The following is an 8723-nucleotide window of genomic DNA, read 5'->3' as shown; positions in this document are numbered from 1 at the left end:
AATTATTGAAATCGAATATGCCCCTTTTTATTAAGTCTGGTAATCTAAGAATTAGGGAACAGACACCCTAATGGACGCGAATTCTAAAGATAGATCTATTGTGCCTAACAAACCCCATCTAAAGTACCGGATGCTTTAGTACTTCGAAATTTATATCATATCCGAAGGGTGTCCCTGAATGATGGGGATATTCTTATATATGTATCTTGTTAATGTCGGTTACCAGGTGTTCACCATATGAATGATTTTTATCTCTATGTAAGGGATGTGTATTGAAATATGAAATCTTGTAGTCTATTGTTATGATTTGATATATATAGGTTAAACCTATAACTCACCAACATTTTTATTGACGTTTAAAGCATGTTTATTCTCAGGTGAATATTAAGAGCTTCCGCTGTTGCATACTAAAATAAGGACAAGATTTGGAGTCCATGTTTGTATGATATTGTGTAAAAACTGCATTCAAGAAACATATGTCGATGTAATATATTTCTATTGTAAACCATTATGTAATGGTCGTGTGTAAACAGTATATTTTAGATTATCATTATTTGATAATCTACGTAATGTTTTTAAAACCTTTATTGATAAAATAAAGGTTATGATTGTTTTAAAAATGAATGCAGTCTTTGAAAAACGTCTCATATAGAGGTCAAAACCTCGCAACGAAATCAATTAATATGGAACGTTTATAATCAATATAAACAGGACATTTCAGTTGGTATCAGAGCGTTGGTCTTAGAGAACCAGAAAATTTGCATTAGTGTGTCTTATCGAGTTTGTTAGGATGCATTAGTAAGTCTGGACATCGACCGTGTTTTCTTTAACATTTTTGTTGGAAACTATATATTATTAACATGTAAATATTATGTGATATATTAATCTCTTAACATGTTTGATATTGTGTGATAGATATCTACCTCTAGCACAAATCCCATTGACTCACCTAATAATAACGAAGAGTCGAATATATATTGGCAAGATTCACAAGTTCCCGAATGATAATGCTAAAAACGAACATATATTTCATAGCATTATTCCCCAAGAAAGACAAGCTTTTAGTTGCAAATGTTCTATTTACAAGTGATATTCGTTTAAATAATAAAAGGTGAAGACAAAAGACAGATTCGACGAATTGAAGACGCAAACGACCAAAAAGCTCAAAAGTACAAAATACAATCAAAGAGGTTCCAATTATTGATAAGAAACATCTCGAAATTACAAGAATACAAGATTCAAAACGCAAAGTACAAGATATAAAATAGTACGCAAGGACGTTCGAAAATCCGGAACCGGGACCAGAGTCAACTCTCAACGCTCGACGCAATGGACTAAAAATTACAAGTTAACTATGTATATAAATATAATATAATATATAATTAATTATATTAATTATATATATATTATATTTATAAAAATCGTCGGCAAACAAAGAGCCAAATGTGGGTGAGCTGTAATAACGATCTCCGTGACTCGCGGAGTTTGAAGAAGGAAAGGGCCGCAAGTTGCGGAGCCCCAAAAACTAAAACTCCCTATAAAAGCAAACGAATTCTGATCGCAAAAACCATATATAATATATCAATCTCTCTATCTATATACGTAATATTTATAATTTATATTTTAATTTTAATTTTAATTTTAATCCTAATAATAAGGGTATGTTAGCGAATGTTGTAAGGGTGTAAGTTGAAATTATGTCCGTGTAACGCTACGCTATTTTTAATCATTGTAAGTTATGTTCAACCTTTTTACATTAATGTCTCGTAGCTAAGTTATTATTATGCTTATTTAATACCGAAGTAATCATGATGTTGGGCTAATTACCAAAATTGGGTAATTGGGCCTTGTACCATAATTGGGGTTTGGATAAAAGAACGACACTTGTGGAAATTAGACTATGGGTTATTAATGGGTTTTATATTAACTAAACAATACCTTGTTAATTTAATATACAAACTTATAATTCGATGTATTTATATATAACCACATACGCTTGACTGGGTACGGTGGGCGGGATATCTATAAATACCAATAATTATTCATTTTACCGGACACGGAACTGGATTAATAGTTAAATAGACTTGTTGAAACAGGGGTGAATTACATTCAAGGGTAATTGGTGTAATTGTTAACAAAGTAGTAAAACCTTGGTTTACACGCAGTCGATAACCTGGTGTATTCATTAAACAAAGTATTAAAACCTTGTTACAATTCGAATCCCCAATTAGTTGAAATATTTGACTTCGGGAATAAGAATAATTTGACGAAGGCTTTCGCTCTTTATATTTATGACTGATGGACTATTATAGACAAATCCGTATGGACATATTAAATAATCCAGGACAAAGGACAATTAACCCATGGGCATAAAACTAAAATCAACACGTCAAACATCATGATTACGGAAGTTTAAATAAGCATAATTCTTTTATTTCATATTTAATTTCCTTTATTTTATATTTAATTGCACTTCTAATTATCGCATTTTTATTTATTGTTATTGTATTTAATTGCACTTTTAATTATCGTACTTTTTAATTATCGCAAAGTTTATTTTATCGCACTTTTATTATTCGCAATTTCATTATCGTTATTTACTTTACGCTTAAATTAAAGTCCTTTTAATATTTTACATTTGGTTTTAACTGCGACTAAAGTTTTAAAATCGACAAACCGGTCATTAAACGGTAAAAACCCCCCTTTATAATAATAATATTACTTATATATATATATATATTTGTATTTTTATAAAAGTAACTAATATAGCGTTAAGCTTTGTTTAAAGATTTTCCCTGTGGAACGAACCGAACTTACTAAAAACTACACTACTGTACGATTAGGTACACTGCCTATAAGTGTTGTAGCAAGGTTTAAGTATATCCATTCTATAAATAAATAAATATCTTGTGTAAAATTGTATCATATTTAATAGTATTTCCTGCTAAAATTTAAAGCTATTTTATATACACCTCGCATAACATCAAGTTATTTTTGGCGCCGCTGCCAGGGAATCTTAAACGCCGAAAACGCAACGCTAAATATAATAATAATAAAAAAAGATTTTTATTTTTAGTTTACTTTTATTAAAATTCACTTTTTTAAAAATACGTTTTTTTTTATTATTCGAAAATATAAAAAGAAAACAAAAATTTATATATTTTTTTTAAGATTTTGTCAAATATTTAAGTTTTATAAAGTTTATTTATTTTTATTTTATAAAAATATAAGTTTTATTTAAATATTTTTATTTAAAAAAAATTAATATATATATAAATCTATTTTTAAGATATTTTTAAAATTATAAAGTAGTTCTATTTTTATTTTAGTTTTTAAATATAAGTTTTTATTATATAAATATTTTAGATTTTAAAACAGAAAACAGAAAAAAATATAAAATAAAATAAAAAAAACGCGTCGAATTTTAATCAACCTGTCATTTGAATTTTGGAACCCCGCGACTCGCGGAGTTTGCTGCTTCGGTCACCGCAACTCGCGGAGACACTCTGACACACATGACAGAACCCTAATTTCGCATTAATTACGGATTTTATTATTATTATTATTAATAAACCCTAATTAGTTTAATTATTATTATAATTAGTTTAAGTTTTTAATTAATATTAATTAGTTTAAGTTTTAATTTAATTAGTATAATTAATTATAATTAGTTTTAATATATATAAAAATTAATGCTTTTATAAAATAATATAAATATAATATTTTTATAAAAATTGTAATTTTTACAACTTTTAGTATATTTTTATATTTTGTCCCTTTTTAATTGTTTTAGCGTATAATTTGTATATTTTTTCGCTCGTATTTAGTTTTAAACTTAGTTTATGCCATAGTTATATTTTTATTTCTAGATTTTTAGGCTTTGCCGTAAAATTCCTTAAGTGCTTTTTCTTTAGACTAAGATTTAGGTGCTTTAGAATTTTGCGACGCCTTTTTAAGTTTTAGTTTCTTTTTAAGTTATTGCCATTTGGGATATAGTTTTTCTTGTAAGCTTTAATATTTTTAGACACCTTTTACTATGTATCAATTATCATTCCAATTAGTAATCTCAATTTGCGATTATAATTTTAAGTTAGTGATAGTAATAAGGTTGGGTTAGGCAAGTGTTTTAAAGTTCTATAAGTCACTCTTTTTCTTTCTTATTTTTATTTTTCGATTTTTTTCCGACGCTCTTTTTCTTTCTTATTTCTTGCTATTCTAGTTTTAGGACATAGATTTTTATTCTACTTCTTATCTAAATTTCTTAAAATTACGAAAATTTATTTTAAGTAGTTAAATTGATAGACATCAAAATTTTATGGTTCGTAGTAATAGTTGGATTTGTACGTGGACCGGGTTATTGGAGCCAAACAGTCCTCAATTATATTGAGACCAAACGAATCCTGCCCCTCTGCTACATCTTTTGGCTATTCGAAACGTGGGCAAAATCAGAAAAGTCTATTGATTGGATAACTTATATAATTTTTCTTTCCTTTTAAAAACTAATAGGATATTCAGTGAATGCACCGAGCAAAACGTTCACCACCTTTTGTACGTTCACCACCTGTAACTCGATCAAGACATTTAGCAAATATTACCGCCGTTGATTTTTCTTTAGAATCGTCATCCAGTCAACCAAGTACTCCAATTCAAATTTCTGATAATCCATTTTTTGAACCCGACCTCACAATTGAGAATCCGGAGAATATTCAGGGACGATTCATAGATCCTGAACCACTAAATTTTCCTCCGAAATCACCAATCATTCAAACATAGATTGTTGAGGAACGAACCATTAAATCAGAATCCTCTAGTGATTCCGATTCAACAAATTCAATTATGGAGAATCTGGAACCTTTAAGTATGGAAGACCTAATGAGAGCTAAACGCACTGGCCAAGGTCACACAATTACTCATCCAGACATTAATGCGCCAGATTATGAAATCAAAGGACAAATTCTACACATGGTGACTAATCAATGCCAATTTAGTGGTGCACCGAAGGAAGATCCAAATGAACATCTACGTACCTTTAATAGGATCTGCACACTATTTAAAATCCGAGAAGTTGAGGATGAACAGATATATCTCATGTTATTTCCCTGGACTTTAAAGGGAGAAGCCAAAGATTGGTTGGAATCGTTACCTGAAGGGGCGATTGATACATGGGACGTTTTAGTTGAAAATTTTCTTAAACAATTCTTTCCTGCATCTAAAGCCGTAAGACTTCAAGGAGAAATTGTTACGTTCACACAGAAGCCAAATGAAACTCTATATGAGGCGTGGACAAGATTTGGAAAGTTATTAAGAGGATGTCCGCAACATGGTTTAGACACCTGTCAAATAGTACAAATATTCTACCAAGGATGCGACATCACTACAAGGAAAGACATCGATATAGCAGCTGGTGGTTCCATTATGAAGAAAACCGAAACTGATGCTTATAAAATTATTGATAACACTGCTTCCCACTCACATGAGTGGCACCAATAAAAAGATATCGTTAGATCATCTAAAGCAGCTAGAGCCGATTCTAGCCATGACTTAGATTCCATTTCCGCAAAGATAGATGCTGTCGAGAGACGAATGGAAAAGATGACTAAGGATATTCACTCAATACGAATTAGTTGTGAGCAGTGTGGAGGACCACATTTGACAAAAGATTGTCTCAGTATTGAATTAACAATGGAACAAAGAGAGAATATTTCATACATAAACCAAAGGCCTGGAAATAATTATCAGAATAATTATCAACCGCCAAGACCTATTTACAATCAAAACCAGAATTATAACCGAAATATTCCATACAACAACCAACAAGGTCCTAGCAATCAACAAGTATCCAATAATACTTACAATCAGCAAAGACCTAATTTTCAAAACAAACCACCACAACCCAATGATAAAAAGCCGAATTTAGAAGATATGATGACGAAGCTAGTTGAAACTCAAACGCAGTTTTTCACATCTCAGAAACAAACTAATGAACAAAATGCTCAAGCATTTAGAAATCAACAAGCTTCTATTCAAAACTTGGAACAAAAAGTAAGTAACCTAGCAAGGTTAATAGGTGAAAGAAAACCAGGAAGTCTACCTAGTGATACAAATACTAACCCCCGGAATGAAACAGCTAAAGCCATTATCACAAGAAGTGGTACAACACTTAAACCACCTGAAATACCTGTAACTTCTGATGAAGCTATTCCTACTCTACAAGAACCACAACCTGATCAAGATAAGGAAAAAGAACCGGTAGTTGAAAAGGTTAATGAAGATAACACAGTTAAGGCTAAACCTTATGTTAAATCATACCAACCACCACTTCCTTACCCGAGTAAAATGAAGAAAGAGAAACTTGAAGCCGAGCAATCCAAATTCTTGGATATGTTTAAACAGATAAATGTAAATCTTCCTTTCATTGATGTGATTTCAGGAATGCCTAGATATGCTAAATTCTTGAAAGATCTAATCTCAAATAGAAAAAAATGGAAGAACTCTCGGCTGTTACTATGAATGCTAATTATTCAGCAGTACTATTGAATAAGATACCAGAAAAACTATCTGATCCAGGAAATTTCACAATTCCATGTTTTCTGGGTAGTCTTAGTTCAATAGAAGCATTGGCAGACTTAGGTGCTAGTATAAATTTAATGCCGTATTCACTATACGCTAAACTAGACCTTGGAGAATTGAAACCAACTAGAATAAGTATACAACTAGCCGATCGATCAATAAAATATCCTAGAGGGATAATGGAGAACATGCTAGTTAAAGTTGGTACTTTAGTATTTCCAGTAGATTTTGTTGTTCTGGACATGGAAGAAGATTCTCAAGTTCCTCTCATATTAGGAAGACCATTCTTAAACACGGCTAAAGCAATGATAGACATGTTCTGTAAGAAATTGACCCTAAGTATAGAGGACGAGAGTGTTACCTTTTTAGTTGATAGAGAAATGCAACAACCACAATCTGCAGATGATACATGTTATTATATTCAAACTATAGATGCACATGCAGAATTGTTAGAAGAATTTCCAGAATTACAAGGAACAGGAGAATGTTCTTTAGGAGAAGGTAATGAACCAATTGATGAAGCTGAAATGTTAGCTACACTTATAGCTAATGGATATGAACCAACAATAGAAGAAATTCAAATGCTAAAAGAAGAAGACAAATATCGATATAAATCATCGATAGAAGAACCTCCGAAATTAGAGCTAAAGCCACTTCCAAACCATTTGGAATACGCTTATTTACATGGTGAATCTGAATTACCTGTAATAATATCTTCTTCTCTTACTGAAAATGAGAAATCACAACTCATTTCTGTGTTGAAAGCTCATAAACCAGCCATTGCATGGAAAATTCATGATATTAAAGGAATAAGTCCTTCGTATTACACACATAAAATCCTTATGGAAGAAGGTCATAAAACGTATGTGCAATGCCAACGAAGACTAAATCCTAATATGCAAGATGTAGTTAAGAAAGAGATTATTAAACTGCTAGACGCAGGTTTAATTTATCCAATCTCTGATAGTCCATGGGTAAGCCCAGTTCAATGCGTGCCTAAGAAGGGTGGCATGACTGTCATTACAAATGAAAAAAATGAGCTTATTCCTACTAGGACTGTAACAGGATGGCGTGTATGTATTGATTATAGAAAATTAAATGACGCCACCAGAAAAGATCATTTTCCCTTACCTTTCATTGATCAAATGTTGGAAAGATTAGACAGAAATAGTTACTATTGTTTTCTAGATGGATTTTCCGGATATTTTCAAATTCCAATAGCACCCGAGGACCAAGAGAAAACCACATTCACTTGCCCTTATGGTACTTTTGCTTACAAACGCCTGCCATTTGGACTTTGCAACGCCCCTGCAACCTTTCAAAGGTGTATGATGGCGATTTTTCACGACATGATAGAAGAATGCATGGAAGTTTTCATGGATGACTTTTCAGTCTTCGGTGATACATTTGAATCATGTCTAGCTAATCTTGAACGAATGCTTATTAGATGCGAACAATCAAATCTAGTACTTAATTGGGAGAAATGCCATTTCATGGTTAAAGAAGGCATCGTTCTTGGTCATAAAATTTCGAAGGAAGGAATTGAAGTGGATAGAGCTAAAGTAGATGTAATTGCTAAACTTCCACATCCCACCAATGTTAGAGGAGTTAGGAGTTTTCTAGGGCATGCCGGTTTTTACCGACGTTTCATAAAAGATTTTTCTAAAATTGCCACTCCTATGAATAAACTCCTAGAAAAGGATGCTCCATTAATCTTTTCAGATGAATGTATCAAATCTTTTAATATTCTTAAAGAGAAACTCACTAATGCGCCGATCATGATAACACCAAATTGGAATCTACCGTTTGAATTAATGTGCGATGCAAGTGATTTTGCAATGGGAGCCGTTTTAGGACAAAGGATTGAAAAACGATTTCAACCTATATATTATGCCAGTAAGACGTTACAAGGAGCACAAACGAATTACACAACTACTGAAAAAGAACTCCTTGCTATTGTCTTTGCTTTTGACAAATTTCGATCATATCTCGTTCTAGCTAAAACGGTGGTCTATACCGACCATTCTGCTCTTAGATACCTATTTTCGAAACAAGATGCTAAACCAAGATTAATCCGTTGGATCTTACTCTTACAAGAGTTTGATATTGAAATCCGAGATAAAAGAGGATCATAAAATCTCGCCGCTGATCAT

The sequence above is a fragment of the Rutidosis leptorrhynchoides genome, chromosome 9, assembly GCF_046630445.1.
Source record: "Rutidosis leptorrhynchoides isolate AG116_Rl617_1_P2 chromosome 9, CSIRO_AGI_Rlap_v1, whole genome shotgun sequence".
In the NCBI taxonomy this organism is placed as follows: domain Eukaryota; kingdom Viridiplantae; phylum Streptophyta; class Magnoliopsida; order Asterales; family Asteraceae; genus Rutidosis; species Rutidosis leptorrhynchoides.
This window is presented reverse-complemented; position numbering follows the sequence as displayed.